This window comes from Oncorhynchus masou, chromosome 18 (genome assembly GCF_036934945.1).
Source record: "Oncorhynchus masou masou isolate Uvic2021 chromosome 18, UVic_Omas_1.1, whole genome shotgun sequence".
NCBI lineage: Eukaryota > Metazoa > Chordata > Actinopteri > Salmoniformes > Salmonidae > Oncorhynchus > Oncorhynchus masou.
Genome location: NC_088229.1, coordinates 5,131,971 through 5,156,349, shown reverse-complemented (window position 1 = coordinate 5,156,349; position 24,379 = coordinate 5,131,971).

Below are 24,379 nucleotides of genomic sequence, written 5' to 3'. Positions count from 1 at the left end.
GACTGGCACAGGACGTGCAAGGCTAGGTAGGTACACAGTAGGCCTAGTGCGTGAGGCTGGCACATGTTTCACCAGCCGACTAACACGCACCTCAGGACTAGTATGGAGCGCTGACCCAGGTGCCATTAAATCCCCGACACGCTCCGTCGGACGAATATTGTACCTAAAGCACCAAACTAGCAACTCCCTCATTAATTTCTCCTCCAATTTCCCCATTAACTCCTTCACAGTCTCTGCTTCGCTCACCTCCAACACCGATTCTGGTCTCCTCCTTGGCTCTTCACGATAAACAGGGAGAGTTGGCTCAGGTCTGTCTCCTGACTCAGCCACTCCCCCTCTGAGCCCCCCCCCCAATAAATGTTTGGGGCTTCGCTCTGCGCCGCCATGTCTTTTTTTTCGACTCCATTCTCCTATAGCCCTCTTCGCACTGCTCCAGCAAATCCCAGGCGGGCTCCGGCACTCTCTCTGGGTCGGCCGCCCACCTGTCTATTTCTTCCCACGTCGTAAAATCCATACTGTACTCCAATCTGGGCTGCTCCTGTTTCCATCCACGTCGCCGTGCTGCCTCCTCATACCAGCGCCTCTCCGCTTCAGCCGCTTCCTATTCCTCATTAGGGCGGCGATATTCACCAGGCTGAGGCCAGGGTCCTTTTCCTTCCAGCTCCTGTTTCCTCTTCGCCTGCTGCACCTTTGGGCGGCTACACTCCCCTGGTTTAGCCCAGGGTCCTCTCCCGTCAAGGATTTCCTCCCATGTCCAGAAATCCTTAATACGCGGCTCCTCTTTGGGCTGCTCCTCTTTGGGCTGCTCCTGCCTGTTGACACGCTGCTCGGTCCGTGTGTGGTGGGTGATTCTGTAACGACGTTCTTCGTTTGTCGAAAGAGAGTCGGACTGAAATGCAGCGTGTTTGTTACTCATGTTTATTAGTGAAAACAAATAACGAAACTATACATGAAATAACGAATAAATACAAAACAACAAAACGGAACGTGAAACCTATTACAGCCTGACTGGTGAAACTAACACAGAGACAGGAACAATCACCCACGAAATACAAAGCGAAACCCAGGCTACCTAAATACGGTTCCCAATCAGAGACAACGAGAATCACCTGACTCTGATTGAGAACCGCCTCAGGCAGCCAAACATATGAAACACACACCCCTAATCAGCTACAATCCCAATAACTAAAAAACCCCACTAAATACAACAAACAATAAACCCATGTCACACCCTGGCCTGACCAACTAATTAACTAAAACACAAAATACTAAGACCAAGGCGTGACAACCACAAACAATTATGTCAGGTCACCACCAAGCCACCGAAAAGACAGCAATTTTTCCAGCCAAAGAGAGGAGTCACAAAAAGCACAAATAGAGATAAAATGAATCACTAACCTTTGATGATCGTAAACAGATGACACTCATAGGACTTCATGTTACACAATACATGTATGGTTTGTTTGATAAAGTTCATATTTATATAAAAAAATCTGAGTTTACATTGGCGCGTTACGTTCACTAGTTACAAAAACATCCAGTGATTTTGCATAGCCACATCGAATCAACAGAAATACTCATCATAAATGTAGATGATCATACAAGTTATACACATGTAATTATAGATATGCCTCTCCTTTTTTTTAAACTCTACGGAAAAAGCAAACCATGCAATAACCTGACACGGCGCTCAGAAAATAAATACAATTATCCGCCATGTTGGAGTAAACAGAAACCAGAAATCACATTATAAATATTCCCTTACCTTTGATGATCTTCATCAGAATGCACTCCCAGGAATCCTAGTTCCACAATAAATGCTTGATTTGTTCGATAATGTCCATTATTTATGTCCAAGTAGCTACTTTTGTTAGTTTAGGCTTAGGTAAACAAATCCAAGCGCTCGTTCAGGTCCCACATAACTTCGGACAAAAACTTCAAAAAGTTATATTACATGTTGAAGAAACATTTCAAACTAAGTAGAGAATCAATCTTTAGGGTGTTTTTATCATAAATCTTCAATAACGTTCCAATCTGAGAATTCCTTTGTGTCTAGAGAAGCAATGGAAAGCAGGTCAATATCATGTGGAATGCGCATAACCAGGAAATGGCTCTCTGCCAGTAACCTGACTCATTCAGCTCTTATTCAGTCCCACAACACAGTAGAAGCCTCATTCAAGTTTCTAAAGACGGTTGAAATCTAGTGGAAGCCCTAGGAAGTGCAACTTCATTCATATCCCACTGTGAAGTCAATAGGGCCTGGGTTGAAAATCGACCAACCTCAGATTTCTCACTTCTTGTTTGGATTTCCTCTCAGGTTTTTGCCTGCCATATGAGTTATGTTATACTCGGACATTATTCAAACAGTTTTAGAAACTTCAGAGTGTTTTCTATCCAATACTAATAATAATATGCATATATTAGCAACTGGGACTGAGGAGCAGGCCGTTTACTCTGGACAGCTTTCATCCAAGCTACTCAATACTGCCCCTGCAGCCATAAGAAGTTTAATGTCATTGAGGACCTTTAGGTTTGCTGTAATATGACCAGAATGAAAACCAGATTGCATACTGATCACCATATCTCGCCCCCCGGGTCGTCCTCGAGGCCTGTGCTGCCACCGATACCTTTGTATTTTCTGTTGGTTTTGTCTTGATTGTTTTCAACTTTACCTTATTTCTTGTTTATTCAGGGCTATTTCAGCTTCCAGGACCTGCCTGCGTTTGTAAGGGCTTATTTCTCTCTGTCAGAGTTTTGTTTTGCTTATTAAACGTATTTTTGCTGTTCGTTATTTATTTATTTTATTTTGGGACCCTTACTGTTTATTTGGTCATTGTGCCTGTTAGTTGGCTTGACCCAGCTGAATAAATTACGTCTACATTGGAAGTGTTTCTCTCTGAGCCTGACTCCACACCCACCACTCCTAGCTTTGCTCTCTGAGCCTGACTCCACACCCACCACTCCTAGCTTTGCTCTCTGCTCCTGACTCCACACCCACCACTCCTAGCTTTGCTCTCTGCTCCTGACTCCACACCCACCACTCCTAGCGTTGCTCTCTGCGCCTGACTCCACACCCACCACTCCTAGCTTTGCTCTCTGCGCCTGACTCCACACCCACCACTCCTAGCTTTGCTCTCTGAGCCTGACTCCACACCCACCACTCCTAGCTTTGCTCTCTGAGCCTGACTCCACACCCACCACTCCTAGCTTTGCTCTCTGCTCCTGACTCCACACCCACCACTCCTAGCTTTGCTCTCTGAGCCTGACTCCACACCCACCACTCCTAGCGTTGCTCTCTGAGCCTGACTCCACACCCACCACTCCTAGCTTTGCTCTCTGCTCCCTGACTCCACACCCACCACTCCTAGCTTTGCTCTCTGCGCCTGACTCCACACCCACCACTCCTAGCTTTGCTCTCTGAGCCTGACTCCACACCCACCACTCCTAGCTTTGCTCTCTGTGCCTGACTCCACACCCACCACTCCTAGCGTTGCTCTCTGTGCCTGACTCCACACCCACCACTCCTAGCTTTGCTCTCTGAGCCTGACTCCACACCCACCACTCCTAGCTTTGCTCTCTGCTCCCTGACTCCACACCCACCACTCCTAGCTTTGCTCTCTGAGCCTGACTCCACACCCACCACTCCTAGCTTTGCACTCTGAGCCTGACTCCACACCCACCACTCCTAGCTTTGCTCTCTGCTCCTGACTCCACACCCACCACTCCTAGCTTTGCTCTCTGAGCCTGACTCCACACCCACCACTCCTAGCTGACTCCTGACACCCACCACTCCTAGCTTTGCTCTCTGCGCCTGACTCCACACCCACCACTCCTAGCTTTGCTCTCTGCTCCCTGACTCCACACCCACCACTCCTAGCTTTGCTCTCTGAGCCTGACTCCACACCCACCACTCCTAGCTTTGCTCTCTGAGCCTGACTCCACACCCACCACTCCTAGCTTTGCTCTCTGCTCCTGACTCCACACCCACCACTCCTAGCTTTGCTCTCTGAGCCTGACTCCACACCCACCACTCCTAGCTTTGCTCTCTGAGCCTGACTCCACACCCACCACTCCTAGCTTTGCTCTCTGATCCTGACTCCACACCCACCACTCCTAGCTTTGCTCTCTGAGCCTGACTCCACACCCACCACTCCTAGCTTTGCTCTCTGAGCCTGACTCCACACCCACCACTCCTAGCTTTGCTCTCTGAGCCTGACTCCACACCCACCACTCCTAGCTTTGCTCTCTGCTCCCTGACTCCACACCCACCACTCCTAGCTTTGCTCTCTGCGCCTGACTCCACACCCACCACTCCTAGCTTTGCTCTCTGCGCCTGACTCCACACCCACCACTCCTAGCTTTGCTCTCTGTGCCTGACTCCACACCCATCACTCCTAGCTTTCCTCTCTGCGCCTGACTGCACACCCACCACTCCTAGCTTTGCTCTCTGTGCCTGACTCCACACCCACCACTCCTAGCTTTGCTCTCTGCTCCCTGACTCCACACCCACCACTCCTAGCTTTGCTCTCTGAGCCTGACTCCACACCCACCACTCCTAGCTTTGCTCTCTGAGCCTGACTCCACACCCACCACTCCTAGCTTTCGTGACAGTAAGATCTTAATTTGAGCCAGTTTGCTACAGCAGGAGAAGAATGCTTCAGAAACAGGAAATGTGAATTATTATTTGGATTATAATTCATGGATATATTTTGTAGGGGTTGATACATTTTCCGTTAGGGCAAATCAAGTCGGACATTTCAAAGTGGAAATGACAAACTTTTGAAGCTTTTGTAAAACTCAAATACACTATAAGTTTACATTCCAAGTTTTAATTTCCTGCTTTGCAAAAGGAAGATCCTTCATCTGTATGTACGGTAAAATAGAGATGAACAGGTAGGATCAGATTGATGGTCTTGGGCAATTGGGATGAAGCAGTATTGCTTTGCAGACTTCTCAATGTTTTCCAGAACGTTTTGGGGAGTTTTGATCCACACAGAGAGAGTTGTGGTTTGAAGTAACCAAGTGTTGCCTTTCTAATAGCCTGAGAACTTTTATTTCTGACTTGCCTGAATAGCATCCAGTCAGCCTGAGTGTTTTCAAAAACTTCTGCCAGATCAATTTTTTTGTGGTGAAGTAGTTTAGAACACTACTGTTTTTTTCTCATATTCTTGATAGAAATAATATTATTTTGATCTCCCCTTTTTGACCCAGATTAGTTTGTGTGTGTATGCTTTGGTATGTAGGCTACGTTAAAAAAAATAATGTTTTATGTAGTTCTGTCCTTGAGCTGTTCTTGTCTATTGATGTTCTGTATCATACCATTCTGTATTATGTTTCATGTTTTGTGTGGATCCCAGGAAGAGTAGCTGCTGCTTTTGCGACAGCTAATGGGGATCCTAATAAAATACCAAATACCAAACGGGGGTGTGCTTGTTGACAATGATACTGAAAGGGGCCTTTAAGTTAAAACAGTTCCATGCAGATTCAATGGTAATTGACTACGGACAGCTCTACCGCTGGACACAGAGTGAGCAATCAATCATCCATCCTCTCATTCATCCATCCTTTCATTCATTCATACACCGACTGGGCTCATGGACTGAATTCTAACCTAATGCTAACGTGTTCACTTAGTCTCCCATTGACGTCGATGCTAACGTGTTCACTTAGTCTCCCATTGACGTCGATGCTAACGTGTTCACTTCGTCTCCCATTGACGTCGATGCTAACGTGTTCACTTCGTCTCCCATTGACGTCGATGCTAACGTGTTCACTTAGTCTCCCATTGACGTCGATGCTAACATGTTCACTTCGTCTCCCATTGATATGTACATATTACTAGGAATAAAGTGACCAGGCGTCAGGATAGATAATAAACAATAGCGTATGTGACGCGTAAAAAAAGAAATTGTACAAAAAGGGTCAATGCAGAAAGTCCGGGTCATCATTCCTCAGGACAAGACCCAGAAGAAGACAGTTCGAATCACAGAAGTGTATTAACAAAACGGGGCAGGCAAAACAACAGGTCAAGGGCAGGCAGAGGTCGATAATCCAGGGCAGAGACCATAAGGTACAGAATGGCAGGCAGGTTCAGGGTCAGGGCAGGCAGAGGTCAGTAATCCAGGGCAGTGCCGAAGGGTACCTAACGTCAGGCAGGTTCAGGGGAGGGGAGGCAGAATGGTCAAAACAGGAAGAACTAGAAAACAGGGACTAAATAGAACAGGAGTACGGGATAAAACAAGCTGGTAGGCTTCACGAGACGAACTGGCAACAGACAAACGGAGAACACAGATATAAATACACAGGGGATAATGGGGGAAATGGGTGACATCTGGAGGTGGGTGGAGACAAGCACAAGACATGTGAAACAGATCAGGGTGTGACACGGCAGCTGTTTGGTTAGCTATTTAACTACATTTTAGCAGTCTCATGGCTTGGGGGTGGAAGATTTTCAGGGTCCTGTTGGTACCAGACTAAGGGCATCGGTCCTGCTTGCCATGCGGTAGGAGAGAGAACAGTCTATGACTTGGGTGGCCTTCCTCTGACACCGCCTGGTATAGAGGTCCTGGATGGCAGTGAGCTTGGCCTCCGTGATTTACTGGTCCGTACGCACTTCCCTCTGTAGCGCCTTGCATTCGGATACCAAGCAGTTGCCATTCCAAGCGGTGATACAGCCAGTTGCTGCTCTCAGTGGTGCAGCTGTCGAAAACGTCTGAGTCTGTAAAAACAGAAACATCCCATCGTTCGGAAAGGGTTTGTAAGCATTTCACTGTAAAGTCTATTCCAGTGGTATTCGGGACGTGATGAAAGCAAATTTATTGAATTGTATTTAGGAACTGGCAGGAGCACTGTAAGCAGTAACAGGATGCTGTATTAAAGCCTTGTCAAAAAGAGTGGCGCTCATGACCTTGTTGATGGTGGGCGTGGCTTGTCTCGTTATTTAATCAAAATTTGCCCGACAGTTTTCATATCCGTTTGTTATGATCAACTATACTTTTATATATATTTATATGATTCTACTTCAAACATGCATAAAACATTGTCAAAATGTATCATATGCCCCCCAAAATCATCTTGATTATTTAAAAAAATATATATATTACGATATTAAATAAACTTGTAAAAATCACAATACTTTAATTAGCAGAACACAAATAAATAAAGCTAGATTTATTCAATAACTTAATATTTGTTAATTAACAGTACTCCACCCCAAAACAATCTTTTAGTATTTGTTTCATAAGTCCTTTGTTTGTATAGTCCTAACATGTTTTGCATGAGTCCCTCCTATCTGCAGCCACCACACACACACACACACACACACACACTCACACACACTCACACTCACACTCACACTCACACTCACACACACACACACACACACACTCACACTCACACTCACACTCACACTCACACACACACACACACACACACACACACACACACACACACACACACACACACACACACACACACACACACACACACACTGCTCCTTTACCTGTCCAGCCCTGCTCTGACCAAACCACACGACTAACAACATTGGACACTTTATGGAACACAAAGCCTTCACTATCTCATCCTGGAATATCCAAGGGACATGTGCTCCTCTGTGGAGACCTAAATGCCAGAACTGGACAAGAACCTGACACCCTCAGCACACAGGGAGACAAACACCTACTTGGAGGTGCCAGCATTCCCTCGCCCATATGCCCCCCTAGGCACAACTATGACAACATAACCAACAAAAACCGGTCACAACTCCTGCAGCTCTGTCGCACGCTGGGCCTGTACATAGTCAATGGTAGGCTTCGAGGGGACTCCTATGGTAGGTACACCTATAGCTCATATCTTGGCTGTAGTACTGTAGACTACTTTATCACTGACCTCAACCTAGAGTCTCTCAGAACATTCACAGTCAGCTCACTGACACCCCAGTTAGATCACAGCAAAATCACAGTCTACTTGAACAGAGCAATGCTCAATCACGAGGCATGAAAGCAAAAGACACTGAATAATATTAAGAAATGTTATAGATAGAAGGAATGTAATGTGGACACCAAAACAAACAATTACGCAACAACAAATTCACTCCCTGGACAAAATGTTTTCATTCAATAGTGAAGGTGTAAATTTAGCAGTAGGAAGCCTGAACAATATACAGTATTTTAGTATTTTAGTATTTTAATATTTTATGAAATTGTGATTCCGGAAGAAAAGCAATTTCTAAAAACCTGTTTTTGCTGTGTCATTATGAGATATTGTGTGTAGATTGATGAGGATTTTTTTGTTTTTTAAAATTCATTTTAGAATTAGGCTGTAAGGTAACAAAATGTGGAAGAAAGGAGAGGGGTCTGAATACTTTCTTAATTTCCTAATGCTCTGTTTGTGTTTATTTAGATTCCCTTTCATACTTAAACTACTTGCACATTGTTACAACACTGTACATAGTCATAATATAACATTTCAAATGTCTATATAATTTTTTTAAACTTTTGTGAGTGTAATGTTTACAGAGAGAGAGAGAGAGAGAGAGAGAGAGAGAGAGAGAGAGAGAGAGAGAGAGAGAGATAGAGACTTTATTGAATTGGCAAGTTAAATTGCTTGGATTCATGCATATTCATGCATATTCATACTGTCTCTCTCTCAACTTCATTGACATGGTAAATTGCTCACATTGTCAAAGTAAACATGTAACTACAAGCAGTGGGACCAACAACAACAACAATAATAATAATAGTAGTAGTGGAAATGCATTAACAGCAACTACAGCAACAATATTAATGAGAATAACAGAACATTAAAGCAATAGCAGTAGACTAGTCTCAACATGACATGGTACGAAAGGTCAAACTAAAATGGGAAATATTATCGACGTTACATTGTACTTTTCACTGTTTTTTCACTGGCTCAGGTTGTGGCAGGAGGACACATGTTTGGCTGACAAAATGGTACATTTAGACTTTCCAACCAATAAATATTGGATTATCTCTTCGTCATCTCTCTTCTTCATCTCTGTCTCTGTCTCTGTCTCTCTCTCTGTCTCTCTCTCTCTCTCTCTCTCTCTCTCTCTCTCTCTCTCTCTCTCTCTCTCTCTCTCTCTCTCTGTCTCTGTCTTTGTCTCTCTCTCTCTCTCTCTTTCTGTCTCTGTCTCTCTCTCTCTGTCTCTGTCTCTGTCTATTATTGCTCCAGGATATTAATGTTCTATTGAAGAACTTCTTTGGTTGGTGATAGAAGTACCAAGTCATCAGCTTATAGCAGGTATTTCACCTCTGTGTCAAATAGTGTGAGTCCTGGGGCTGGAGATTGGTCCAACATGTCTGCTAATTCATTGATATAAATGTTGAAAAGATTTGGACTCAAACTGCAGCCTTGTCTCACACCTCGACATTGTGAAAAAAATTATGTTCTTTGGTTTTTGATTTTTATTGCACACTTGTTTTCTGTGTACATACATTTTATTAAGTCATATACCTTACCACCAAGCCCAATTTGTAGAATTTTGTAGAATAGCCCTTCGTGCCAAATCGAATCAAATGCTTTTTTAAAGTCAATAAAGAAAGCAAAGATTTTGCCCTCTTTTTTTTGGTGGACGTGTTTATTAATTAGTGTGTGTAAGGTGTATATATGGTCAGTAGTGCGATGGTTAGTGAGAAAGCCAATTTGACATTTACTTATTACATTTTTTTCTTGAAGAAAGGTTTGAATTCTTGAATTCAAAATGCTACAGAAAATCTTTCCCAAGTTACTGTTTACGCAAATTCCCCTGTAATTATTGGGTTCTGATTTGTCTCCACTTTTGTGGATAGGGGAGATTAGACCCTGGTTCCAGACATCAGGGAAGCAGCCAGAAGTTAAAACCATGTTGAACAATTTAAGCACAGCATTTTGCAACTCAGGTGTGCTGTTTTTCAGCATTTCATTTTTTAGCTTTTCATTTAGTTCTTGTTGGGTTATTGGGTAATCTAATGGATTGATTGAATCTAATGACTGATTCAAGGATGTTCAATTTTTCTTTAATTTGTAATTGGTTCTGTTGTAAGTCTTTTGTGGAATGTTTTTGTATAGATTATCAAAATAAGTTTTCCAAATTCCTACATCTTGTATTGCTATTGTATTGCTATTTCTTGTGGCTTTGTTGTGCTTAAATTGTTCCACATGTCCCAGAACTGATTTTGGTCAATTGCGTTTTCAATTTCATCAAGTGTCCTGTTGGTATAATTCAATTTCTTGTGTTTCAGTGTTTGTTTATACTGTTTCAGAGTTTCAAAGTATTCATATCGTAGCTCTGGGTTGTTTTGCTGCTTATGTTTTTTGTTTGACATTTGTCACAGGTGTTTTCTAATTGTTTTACATTCATTATCAAACCATTTGTCAGAAACATTTTGATTTTTGCTTCTGATGTTGCATTTCTTTGGTTTTCTCAAATTTGCTTTCGATGCTGCTTTTTGGAATATGTAGTTGAATGTTTTGAGTAGCTGAATTGACACCATCTTTATTGTTTTGGTACCGTGAGTTATTGAAAAACTGTATAGAGTTCATAATTTCATTTGAATTCAATGTTTCAATGAATCTCTCTGCACTGTTTGGAGCCCGATTGGTTTATGTTGTAGAGTTTATTGGGCTGTTTTTTGGAATGAATATTGCCGGTTAATTTCTTCAGAAACACGTTGATCTGACTGTGATCTGACAAGGATGTCTGTGGTCTGACAGTGAATGCACTAATGGAAGAGGGGTCAATGTCAGTGATGGCATAATCGACTACACTTGTCCCAAGAGCTGAGCAGTAAGTAAACTGACCTAAAGAGTCCCCTCTGATTCTACCATTAAGCATGTACAGGCCGAAGGCTCGACAGAGATGTACTAAATCCTTTCCATTTTTGTTCAGTATTTGGTCAGGACTGTTTCTATTATTTATAATAGGGCTACTGTATAAGGACGGGTGTCCAAATATGTGGTGGTTACCTCCCGCATCAGTGTAGTCAGGCTCAGAACCTGTTCTTGCATTGAAATCTACACAAAGAAGCACTTTACCCTGTGCCTGAAATGTAATGATTTCTGTCTGAACTGATCATCATAATATGATGAATCTGAAGGAGGAGCATAAGCTGCACATATGTAGACATCATTGTCACAATAGATTGTACCTTTGTTAAGTTTTAGCCAAATGTGAGTGGTACCTTTTTTCATTTCATCCAGCGCTAAGTCCTGCTTATGCCAAATGATGATTCCACCTGAGTCTCGGCCCCGTTTAACATGTTTATGTTTGATTGATGGTAGTAAACTTTCTCTATAGCCTGAGGGACACTGAGTATCTATGTATCCACGACACCATGTTTCCAGTAGGATTATGATGTCCTGTCCCTTGATGTTTTTAAGCAATTCTGGATTTGTTGTTTTATAACCAAGATGTGAAGAGTATAGGCCCTGGATATTCCAAGAGCTGATAGTTAATGATCTCATTTATAATAAGTGATATTCACTGGTTTGAGTAAAGTACATCGAAAAAATAAATAAATAAAATAAAATACTATATGTATATACATACATACATACATACATACATACATACATACATACATACATACATACATACATACATACATACATACATACATACATACATACATACGTATATACATACATACATACATACATACGTATATACATACATACATACACATGCAGATACACATACACACACACACACACACACACACACACACACACACACACACACACACACACACACACACACACACACACACACACACACACACACACACACACACACACACACACCATCACACAGAATTATTATTATAATACCGGTGTCAATAAAATTAAGAATAGTTGTAAACAAATTAATAAGAATGGAATAAGATTGCACATAAAATAAGTACAATGCAATCTGCAACCCTGTGTGTGTGTGTGTTTGTGTGTGCGTGCGTGTGCCCGCGTGTGAATTAAAGGGACTGTCTAGCTCAGTAGTCTGCATATTAGTTGCAGTAGTTGGCGCACCTCTCCTATCTCTGATTGTTCTAGGGGTCTTCTGCCAGAGGTTACCTCAGCATATGTAGGCTGATGATCTGACTGATACAAGGTGTGGACTGCGTCATGTGGTCTACTTCCCTGAAGGGCAGTGTTCTGTCCGACCCTGGAGTAGTGGTCAGAGCTGTGTTGTGATGGGCTGGGTCTAGTAGAGCTGTGTTGTGATGACCTGGGTCTAGTAGAGCTGTGTTGTGATGGGCTGGGTCTAGTAGAGCTGTGTTGTGATGACCTGGGTCTAGTAGAGCTGTGTTGTGATGGGCCTGGTCTAGTAGAGCTGTGCTGTGTTGGGCCTGGTCTAGTATAGCTGTGTTGTGATGGGCCTGGTCTAGTAGAGCTGTGTTGTGATGGGCTGGGTCTAGTAGAGCTGTGTTGTGATGGGCTGGGTCTAGTAGAGCTGTGTTGTGATGACCTGGGTCTAGTAGAGCTGTGTTGTGATGGGCCAGGTCTAGTAGAGCTGTTGTTGTGATGGGACAGGTCTAGTAGAGCTATGTTGTGATGGGCCAGGTCGAGTAGAGCTGTGTTGTGATGGGACAGGTCTAATAGAGCTGTGTTGTGATGGGCCAGGTCTAGTAGAGCTATGTTGTGATGGGATGGGTCTAGTCGTGCTGTCCTGAGGCGGGTCTGGTCTGGTAAATATGTGCTGTGTTGGGCCAGGTCTAGTATAGCTGTGTTGTGATGGGCCTGGTCTAGTATAGCTGTGCTGTGTTGGGCCTGGTCTAGTATAGCTGTGTTGTGATGGGCTGGGTCTAGTAGAGCTGTGTTGTGATGGGCCAGGTCTAGTAGAGCTATGTTGTGATGGGATGGGTCTAGTCGTGCTGTCCTGAGGCGGGTCTGGTCTGGTAAATATGTGCTGTGTTGGGCCAGGTCTAGTATAGCTGTGTTGTGATGGGCCTGGTCTAGTATAGCTGTGCTGTGTTGGGCCTGGTCTAGTATAGCTGTGTTGTGATGGGCTGGGTCTAGTAGAGCTGTGTTGTGATGGGCCTGGTCTAGTAGAGCTGTGTTGTGATGGGCCTGGTCTAGTAGAGCTGTGTTGTGATGGGCCTGGTCTAGTAGAGCTGTGTTGTGATGGGCTGGGTCTAGTAGAGCTGTGTTGTGATGGGCCTGGTGTAGTAGAGCTGTGTTGTGACAGGCTGGGTCTAGTAGAGCTGTGTTGTGATGGGCCTGGTCTAGTAGAGCTGTGTTGTGATGGGCCTGGTCTAGTAGAGCTGTGTTGTGATGGGCCTGGTCTAGTAGAGCTGTGTTGTGATGGGCCTGGTCTAGTAGAGCTGTGTTGTGATGGGCTGGGTCTAGTAGAGCTGTGTTGTGATGGGCCTGGTCTAGTAGAGCTGTGTTGTGATGGGCCTGGTCTAGTAGAGCTGTGTTGTGATGGGCCTGGTCTAGTAGAGCTGTGTTGTGATGGGCCTGGTCTAGTAGAGCTGTGTTGTGATGGGCCTGGTCTAGTAGAGCTGTGTTGTGATGGGCCTGGTCTAGTAGAGCTGTGTTGTGATGGGCCTGGTCTAGTAGAGCTGTGTTGTGATGGGCCTGGTCTAGTAGAGCTGTGTTGTGATGGGCCTGGTCTAGTATAGCTGTGCTGTGATGGGCTGGGTCTAGTAGAGCTGTGTTGTGATGGGCCTGGTCTAGTTGAGCTGTGTTGTGATGGGCTGGGTCTAGTAGAGCTGTGTTGTGATGGGCCTGGTCTAGTAGAGCTGTGTTGTGATGGGCTGGGTCTAGTAGAGCTGTGTTGTGATAGGCCTGGTCTAGTAGAGCTGTGTTGTGATGGGCCTGGTAGATCTGTGTTGTGATGGGCCTGGTCTAGTAGAGCTGTGTTGTGATGGGCCTGGTCTAGTAGAGCTGTGTTGTGATGGGCCTGGTCTAGTAGAGCTGTGTTGTGATGGGCCTGGTCTAGTAGAGCTGTGTTGTGATGGGCCTGGTCTAGTAGAGCTGTGTTGTGATGGGCTGGGTCTAGCAGAGCTGTGTTGTGATGGGCCTGGTCTAGTAGAGCTGTGTTGTGATGGGCCTGGTCTAGTAGAGCTGTGTTGTGATGGGCCTGGTCTAGTAGAGCTGTGTTGTGATGGGCCTGGTCTAGTAGAGCTGTGTTGTGATGGGCCTGGTCTAGTAGAGCTGTTTTGTGATGGGCCTGGTCTAGTAGAGCTGTGTTGTGATGGGCCTGGTCTAGTATAGCTGTGCTGTAATAAGCCGTGTCTGGCTCTTTTCTCCTGGGGATGGTTGAGGTACTGTTGTTTCAGAAGGTGGGGCGGGGGACCTTTGTTGCTGGGGTGATGGGTGTGTGGGTCCCTGCCAAGTGTTGCATCTTTTAGGTCCTTGGCAAAGGTTCTGATACTGTCCTGATCAAGATGTACATTATCATATATGTGTTGACATGTCAGAGTGGGGTGGTGAGCCGTTCTGACGTTGAGCAGTGAGGCACAGTCCACAGTGATCTGTTGATTTATTTTGTCGATCAACTTCCCCGGGAAGTCTTTTCTTGGTAGGAGGGTGGACACAACTATATTGGTTGTAGTGAACATAGCCTGTGCCCGTTCTGCCACTCTTCTCACTGCCCCAGATACATTTTCACCTTTAGCATGAAGGTCGTTTGTGCCAGTGTGGATGATGATGTTGTCAGGGGTATCAATCTTGGTCTGACTGAGTAGCTGCATTGCACTCTCAGCTGTAGGACACCAGAACTTATATACCTTGTGTCTAGGGAATAATCTTTCCTGGACTAAGAACTTCCCATTTGAATCAATTAGGATTGCAGTTGTGGGTGATTTTCTGGGTGGCGCAGACTGGAAGGCTGGTAAGTTTACCTGGGCTGGAGCAGACTGGAAGGCTGGTAAGTTTACCTGGGCTGGAGCAGACTGGGAGGCTGGTAAGTTGACCTGGGCTGGAGCAGACTGGGAGGCTGGTAGGTTGACCTGGGCTGGCGCAGACTGAGAGGCTGGTAGGTTGACCTGGGCTGGAGCAGACTGGGAGGCTGGTAGGTTGACCTGGGTTGGAGCAGACTGGGAGGCTGGTAGGTTGACCTGGGCTGGAGCAGACTGGGAGGCTGGTAGGTTGACCTGGGCTGGAGCAGACTGGGAGGCTGGTAGGTTGACCTGGGCTGGAGCAGACTGGGAGGCTGGTAGGTTGACCTGGGCTGGAGCAGACTGGGAGGCTGGTAGGTTGACCTGGGCTGGAGCAGACTGGGAGGCTGGTAGGTTGACCTGGGCTGGAGCAGACTGGGAGGCTGGTAGGTTGACCTGGGCTGGAGCAGACTGGGAGGCTGGTAAGTTGACCTGGGCTGTGGCAGACTGGGAGGCTGGTAGGTTGACCTGGGCTGGAGCAGACTGGGAGGCTGGTAGGTTGACCTGGGCTGGAGCAGACTGGGAGGCTGGTAGGCTGACCTGGACTGGAGCAGACTGGGAGGCTGGTAGGTTGACCTGGGCTGGAGCAGACTGGGAGGCTGGTAGGTTGACCTGGGCTGGAGCAGACTGGGAGGCTGGTAAGTTGACCTGGGCTGGAGCAGACTGGGAGGCTGGTAGGTTGACCTGGGCTGGAGCAGACTGAGAGGCTGGTAGGTTGACCTGGGCTGGAGCAGACTGGGAGGCTGGTAGGTTGACCTGGGCTGGAGCAGTGTCATCAGGCTGTGTGGTGGAGGCCATGCTGGTCTCAGGTTCTGATTGTGTTATGCCAAGCTGGTGGACATGTTCTCTAGATACAGAGGACACAATGACACACTCCTTTCTTGTTGTGCTCAGATGGTCTCTGAGGTCATCATTTGTCTGACTCAGCTTGTCCATTCTGCTTTCTAATTTAGCAATAGATGCTCTGCTCTCCTCCCTGAACTGTTTCATCTCTTCTTTGAGTTTCTGTGTCCTCCTCTTGAAGCTTGTTCTGTCTGAGTTCTATGACCTCTGCTTCGACTAGAGAGCGGGTGTCGTGGAAACGTTGCATAGCAGGTGTTCTTATTGAAATTGACATGTCCTTGACTCTATCTGCTGCATGAGGGACATTGAGGGCTTCCTGCTGGGTCACAGAGATCATTGGGGTCTGTTTTTCTCCATCTCCCTCCTTGACTTTTTCCTCAGTTTCTGAGATGATTTCAGCGTCTGCTTTTAGCGTAGCAAACCTATTCTCAAAAGCCTGGAGGCTTGAATCATTCCCTTGTATCAATACAGTTCCATTATTATATAGGTTTACTGTTTGATATGTGTTGCTCTGGTCAGCTTCTTCAAAAATGCTGATCTGACATCCTTGGCTGATGCCCCTCTTTTTTGAGAAAGGGAAATGGTTGCAAATAACCTTTTTCCACATGTTCCCTGATTGGTATTAAAAATTACATTTGCTCTTGTTTTGTAACTGGTAAGATCTGCAAACAGGCATTCATGGTTCTGTCCCATCAACAAACCTTTGAAACTTTTCTCTGTTTGGATGTCAGGTGGGTAAACAATTTCCATAGCAACGCTGGTGATGTTTGCTGCAATGTTGCAATAGAAGCAATGTTTCTTGTATTATGGTCTCTTGTTTCTTTAGACTGTTTCACTTTGTTGTCCTTTTTTCTTTTCCTTTTTCTTCTGTCCTTATTTTGTCCTTATTTTGTCTTCCTTTCTTCTGTTAACTCGATATTTTTTTGTTATTCTTTGATAGCTAGCTAGCTTCTTCCAGGAGAGTCCCTAGCAACTGCTTAGCAACAGGTAAACAATTCAGCTAGCAATTCAGCTATCTAAGATAACTGTACAATTTCATGAAAAATAGTTACTTTTTCAAAAGCCTGTCTTTTTGGTTTGTTGCTTGTTTTGTCTTCTATTGAGTCCTGCAGTTTTCTTTTGATTTTTTCGATGTACTTCACTCTAAAAAAACATTTAAATCTCAATATATACTGGAGCTCATTTTTCAGCAGCTGCTCAATTTGGAACTCGGAACTCGCCCTCTGTCTCTCTCTCTCTCTCTGTCTCTGTCACTGTCTCTGTCTCTCTGTCTCTCTGTCTCTGTCCCTCTCTCCCTGTCTCTGTCTCTCTCTCTCTCTCTCTCTGTTTCTCTCTCTCTGTCTCTCTCTCTCTCTCTCTCTCCCTCTCTCTGTCTCTGTCTCTCTGTCTCTGTCTCTCTCTGTCTCTCTGTCTCTCTCTCTCTCTGTCTCCCTGTCTCTCTCTCTCTCTCTGTTTCTCTCTCTCTCTCTGTTCTCTCTCTCTCTCTGTTTCTCTCTCTCTCTGTCTCTCTCTCTCTGTCTCTGTCTCTGTCTCTGTCTCTGTCTCTCTCTCTCTTTTCTCTGTCTCTGTCTCTGTGGCAGGAGGACTCTATTTCTCTGTCTCATATTCTGTCTTCTCACCCAATAACTCTCTGTTTCTTCTTCCAACTGTCTCTCTCTCTGTTCTCTTCTTTATCTGAATGATCTTCTCTGTCTCTCTCTAATAGGAAATCTCTCGGTCTCTCTCTCTCTCTCCTCTGTCTCTCCTGTCTCTCTCTCTGCTCTGTCTTCTCTGTCTATGTCTCTGTCCAGATTGTCTCTCTGTCTCTCTGTCCCTCTCCTCTGTTCTCTCTCTCAGTTCTCTCTGTCTCTGTCTCTGATCTCTGCCTCTGTCTCTGTCTCTCTGCCTCTGTCTCTGTTCTGTCTGTCTTCCTCTCTCTGATCTATCTTCTGTCTCTCTCTCTTTCTCTAGTCTGATCTGTCTCTCTGATCTCTTCTCTCTGTCTCTCTCTGGGGTTGGTCTGGGTCAGTCTCTCTCTCGCACTCTCTCTCTGTCTGTGTGATGGAATGTTTTGGGGGGTCTCTGGGGTCTTCTCTGAGCTGTGTGATCTGTTTCTCTCTGATCTTTGTCTCTGTCTCTCTCTGTCTCTCTGTCCTCTTCTGCTCTCAAGCGTTATTTGGAGTTTCTCTCTCTCTCTCTCAGTCTCTGGAAAACTCTCTGTCTCTGTCTCTGTTTGTCCTCTCTCTAAATGAATTCTCTGTCTCTGTCTCTGTCTCTGTTTTCACTGGCTGTCCTTCAGGTTGTGGCAGGAGGACACATATTTGGCTGTGAAAACTGCATATTTTGGCTTTTCACCCAATAACTATGAGATTTTTTTCTTCTTCTTTTAGTTTCAAATTCTTTATACTGAATGATCATTCTGGGAAATGTCACAGTGTAATAGGAAATGCAGCTCGGTCTCTACCTCTCCCCTGGAGCAGAGTGAGCACAGCCTGTCCTCTCTGGGCAGCCAGGTTTGTCTGTGACGACCGGTCTCAGTAGCCAGATTGTGCTCACTGAGTCTGTACCTAGTCAGTGTTTTCCTCAGTTTTCTATCAGTCACAGTGGTCAGATAGTCTGCCACCATGTACTGTCTGTTTAGAGCCAAATAGCAAGATTACTTAGATTTTTTTGTGGTGTCTTCCAATAGGTGATATATTTTACTTTTTGTTTAGTGATGATTGGGTTGGGCCAGATTTTCTGACTGCTGTCCTGAGGCTCTATGGGGTTGGTTTGGGTCAGTGAACTGAGCCTCAGAACCAGCTGGCTGAGGGGACTCTTCTCTTGTTTCATCTCTTGACATTGTAGAGCTGTGTGATGGAATGTTTTGGGGTCACTTGTTTTAAGATGGTTGTCAAATTTGATGGCTTTTTTTTTCTATTCGAATCAGGAGGGCATTGGCCCCATTCTGCTCTCAAGCGTTATTTGGAGTTTTTTTTGCACTTGCAATACAGTCTTGGAAAACTCTGAATGGAGTATTTTGATTGGATGTTTGCCCCATTCGGTAAATGAATTGTTAGAGAGTAATCCCCATATGTCACTGCCTTTGTTTTGGTTGACTTGTTTGCCAAGTAGAGTGTGGAGGGTGTAAATGTGATCTGTTGTACAATGCGGTTTTTTTGAAATCTAATCGGACTTCTGTTTAGGATGTTTTGTTCATCAAGGAAATGATGTAGTCTGCTATTTATGATACTGCAGAGAATTTCACCCAAGTTGCTGTTAACGCAAATTATTTGGGTCAAATTTGTCTCTATTTTTATAGATTGGTTGAATCAATCCTTGGTTCCAAATATCGGGGGAAAATACCTGCAGTGAGGATAACGTTGAACAATTTGAGAATAGCCAATTTGAATTTGTGGTGTGTATATTTGTTAATTTCATTTTAAAATACCATCAGCACCACAGGCCTTTTGGGTTGGAGAGAGTTCCCAATAATTATTCCTCTGTAATGGGCACCTCCACAGGATGTTGATAGTCTTTCACTGTTTATTCAAGGATTTGTCATTTTTCTTCTATATACTTTTGTTCTGGGATCTTTGTTATATTGCTGTAGAGGTTTGCAGAGTGATTTCTCCACATATCCCCTTCCCTGTGTCGGATAGCCAATGATGTGGTTCGTTAAATGTATTCCAATTCTCCCAGAAGTGGTTTGATTCTATGGATTCCTCAATTCCATCCAGCTGATTTCTAATGTGCTGTTCCTTTTTGTTCTTAGGATGTGTTTGGTATTGCTTTAGTGTCTCCCCATATTGAAGGCCTATATTTTTGTTGCCTGGTTCTGTGTTTTTTTTGATGAGATGTATTTCTCAATTACTTTCTTAGATTTCTCCAATCATTATCAAACCATTTTCTTTCTTTCTCTATTCTCATTGGTTTGCTCTTAGCTCTCTTTTTTTTAGACTAGCCAACGAGGCTAATTTGTCAAATGTAATGTTTTTGTTCCAAACGACCAATTTTAAACCTTCATTGCTGTAGGAGAATGTTAAGGGTAAAAAGTTGTCCAGGAAAGAGTCAGCTTTTTTGGGCTACTTAATTGCTTTCTGGTAGATATCTGTACTGTTTACAGTCCATCACTAGGCTTCGGCAGCAGGCTGGGGGTTCCAGGGTGCTGGGCCGGGGTCTCTGGGATCTCGGTGGGGTGGAGATCAGCTCCGCTGTTCCTGGGTTGAGGAGGTCGGGCTGCGGTTTAAAGTGACACCCTTGAGAATCTTGGCAAGGATGGGGGCTGTCTCCCTATACAGGTGGACATGGTCATAGAGACAGTCCAGGTTGAGGGTGTGATGATGGTTATTACTGCTCTGCCTGTCTTTTAGAGTTCTCTCCCACCTCCTGTGTTAGATCAGTCAGCTCTCTGACCTCCTGTGTTAGATCAGTCAGCTCTCTGACCTCCTATGTTAGATCAGTCAGCTCTCTCTCCTCCTGTGTTAGATCAGTCAGCTCTCTCTCCTCCTGTGTTAGATCAGTCAGCTCTCTCTCCTCCTGTTAGATCAGTCAGCTCTCTCTCCTCCTGTGTTAGATCAGTCAGCTCTCTCTCCTCCTGTGTTAGATCAGTCAGCTCTCTCTCCTCCTGTGTTAGATCAGTCAGCTCTCTCTCCTCCTGTTAGATCAGTCAGCTCTCTCTCCTCCTGTTAGATCAGTCAGCTCTCTCTCCTCCTGTTAGATCAGTCAGCTCTCTCTCCTCCTGTTAGATCAGTCAGCTCTCTCTCCTCCTATGTTAGATCAGTCAGCTCTCTCTCCTCCTGTGTTAGATCAGTCAGCTCTCTGACCTCCTGTGTTAGATCAGTCAGCTCTCTCTCCTCCTGTGTTAGATCAGTCAGCTCTCTCTCCTCCTGTGTTAGATCAGTCAGCTCTCTGACCTCCTGTGTTAGATCAGTCAGCTCTCTCTCCTCCTGTGTTAGATCAGTCAGCTCTCCTCCTGTGTTAGATCAGTCAGCTCTCTCTCCTCCTGTGTTAGATCAGTCAGCTCTCTCTCCTCCTGTGTTAGATCAGTCAGCTCTCTCTCCTCCTGTGTTAGATCAGTCAGCTCTCTCTCCTCCTGTGTTAGATCAGTCAGCTCTCTCTCCTCCTGTGTTAGATCAGTCAGCTCTCTCTCCTCCTATGTTAGATCAGTCAGCTCTCTCTCCTCTGTGTTAGATCAGTCAGCTCTCTCTCCTCCTATGTTAGATCAGTCAGCTCTCTCTCCTCCTGTGTTAGATCAGTCAGCTCTATCTCCTCCTGTGTTAGATCAGTCAGCTCTCTCTCCTCCTATGTTAGATCAGTCAGCTCTCTCTCCTCCTGTGTTAGATCAGTCAGCTCTCTGACCTCCTGTGTTAGATCAGTCAGCTCTCCCACCTCCTGTGTTAGATCAGTCAGCTCTCTCTCCTCCTGTTAGATCAGTCAGCTCTCTCTCCTCCTCCTGTTAGATCAGTCAGCTCTCTCTCCTCCTGTGTTAGATCAGTCAGCTCTCTCTCCTCCTGTTAGATCAGTCAGCTCTATCTCCTCCTGTGTTAGATCAGTCAGCTCTCTCTCCTCCTGTGTTAGATCAGTCAGCTCTCTGACCTCCTGTGTTAGATCAGTCAGCTCTCTCTCCTCCTGTGTTAGATCAGTCAGCTCTCTGACCTCCTGTGTTAGATCAGTCAGCTCTCCCACCTCCTGTGTTAGATCAGTCAGTTAGATCAGTCTCTCTCCTCCTGTTAGATCAGTCAGCTCTCTGACCTCCTGTGTTAGATCAGTCAGCTCTCTGACCTCCTGTGTTAGATCAGTCAGCTCTCTCTCCTCCTGTGTTAGATCAGTCAGCTCTCTGACCTCCTGTGTTAGATCAGTCAGCTCTCTCTCCTCCTGTGTTAGATCAGTCAGCTCTCTGACCTCTTGTTAGATCAGTCAGCTCTCTCCTCCTGTTAGATCAGTCAGCTCTCTCTCCTCCTGTTAGATCAGTCAGCTCTCTCTCCTCCTGTGTTAGATCAGTCAGCTCTCTGACCTCCTATGTTAGATCAGTCAGCTCTCTCTCCTCCTGTGTTAGATCAGTCAGCTCTCTCTTAAGTCCGTCTCTCTCTTGCTGAACCTCTTTCTGCTGTGTTGCAAGGCTGGTGTCCTGCTCTGTCCACACGTTGGTTAGGAGCTCCTCTACGGTATAGATGTCTGGTTGCTGTTTGCTCACGCTCTCCCTCAGCAGGACGAGGGCATGTCATTGGTGGTGTCCTTCTCTCTCTCCGCTCTCTTCTTAATGGTCTGAAACAGCCTAAGGTTACTTTGCCCCATGACACGTCTTATAGAGGTTGATTGTTATCATGGTGCTGTCAGGGTCGTCGGTCTCTTTGACTTTCAGCTTCCGCCCATTACAGATTCCCTCTTTCTTTATGGATGGGTAGTGAGAGCAGACTGCTGAGCGCCATGCATTTGGTTGGTCAGTGAGAAAGATGAGATTACTCACGTCACTGTTTTTGTAGAGGTCTGTGAAAAGGGTTTCTGGCCTCCCCTTTAGTAGTTTCTTTTTAAAAGCTTTCCATTTTTCGTTGTGTCATTTTTTTGGCCTCTTGGAGGGTAGCGAGTGGACTCAGCGCTGAGGGGAATGGGGACATGGTACTGGTAGGCTCTGCTGCTGCCGCTGCTGCTCTGTTTTGCTGCACTGCTGCCATGGCAACAGGCTTGTTTGTCTGTTGCTGTCGCAAGCTAGTTCTAATTTAGCTTTAAAAATATCAAAAAGAGTGAAAAATCTTCACACATGAAAACAGAAGATGTGTTTAACGTTAGAGTCCATGGTCCTTTTTGGTTTTACTCACTCAGTTTTGTCATTTGCTGCAGTTGTATTAACTCTTCTTGCTATGATTGTTCTAGCTAAATTTTTCTGGCTAGCTTGTTAGCCTGCTGGCTAGTTTTTTTTTGTGGGGAAGCTAGCAAGCTACTATTTTTTCTATTCTGATTGAATAGAGTTGTTGTTCATCAGTTCTTGTCTTGAATTCGAGTGTTTATCTAATTCTAAAAACAATAAACATAAATAAATCAGGAGCTCACGTTGATCATGTCTGTAGCTCTCTCTCTCTGTGTCTCTTTGTCTGTTATGGGATTATTTTATTTATTTATTTAACCTTTATTTAACTTGGCAAGTCAGTTCAGAACATATTCTTATTTTCAATGACGGCTTAGGAACAGTGGGTTAGTAGGGCAGAATGCCAGATTTGTACCTTGTCAGCTCGGGGATTTGAGCTTGCAACCTTCTGGTTACTAGTCCAATGCTCTAACCACTAGGCTACCCTGCCGCCCCATGAGTAATGACTAAATGAGGTATATGGCACTATAAATGGCAATACTTCTACCCTGTCTTTTTTGTAGTGTTAAATCATGTTTGTCCATTAGGAAGGGGTTATATGGCATGTACCGAGGTAGAAAGAATGTATGTGGGGGTAGAAGGAGAACGGAGAGGAGCATTAACCTGTTGGAACCGACATGGATGTAAATCTGTGGAGATAAGAGAGGACAGGGAGAGCCCCTCCAGAGCTCTACTATCTGGGGGAGCCTGGAACTGTCAGGTGAGTGGTTATAAACTGTGGTGAGACTCGTGAGAAAATCCCTATGTTGGTGTGTATGTATGTGCGTAGGTTAGGATGGGATAGAAGGAATGCATTTGTGTAAACTGCAGAGCTCTCGCAAATAGATTGGGATCTGATCAATTGTGAGCTGGGAATTCTGTCTGTTTAATTTAAGACCAGAACTTTACAACCTCTGGGTGTCAGACAAATAAAAGATAATTGGAATCTATGAACATTGATTACAAAATTACTCAACATTGTCTCTCTCTCTCTCTCTCTCTCTCTCTCTCTCTCTCTCGCTCTCTCTCTCGCTCTTGCTCTCGCTCTCGCTCTCTCACTCTCACTCTCTCTCATTCTCTCTCGCTCTTATAGTTGCTTGAAAGCACAGAACACTAATGCCTAGAGATTCTTTCAAGTTGTCAAAACACCCGAAACCAGACTGAGGATTAATAGGGGTAATGGAGGGCCTCAGGATGTGGTAGATAAAGAGATTTAGATCAAACTAGGGAGCCATTCCATTATAGTGCACTCGTATTGACGAGTGGCAATAGGTCATTTTGGACTTAGGGAATATGGCGGAATTTGGGATACAACCTGGGTTTAACAGTTATAGCTGACCTTTAAGTTATTGAAATCAAGATAACGGTGGTCACTGCTTGTCTGTTCTGCCCGACAACGATAAGAAGTGATGTTTCTGACGTTTTTAATCTTCGGTGGTTGTGACTGACATTGATTCTCCAGCGAGCCCTTTGTATTGTCTACTGAGAGTCTAAGGCCAAGGCATGACTATCAGAGAATGTATCCATCAAGATTAAGGCACAAATAGCTAAGAACCTATCCATCAACTTCATCAATGACATCATGTCAATGGTTTCAGAGTTGGTTTCAGAGTTGGCTTCAGAGTTGGCTTTAGAGTTGGCTTCAGAGTTGGCTTCAGAGTTGGCCTCAGAGTCGGCCTCAGAGTCGGCCTCAGAGATGGCTTTAGAGTTGGCTTTAGAGTTGGCTTTAGAGTTGGCTTCAGAGTCGGCCTCAGAGTCGGCCTCAGAGTCGGCCTCAGAGATGGCTTTAGAGTTGGCTTTAGAGTTGGCAGAGTCGGCCTTAGAGTCGGCCTTAGAGTTTAGAGTTGGCCTCAGAGTT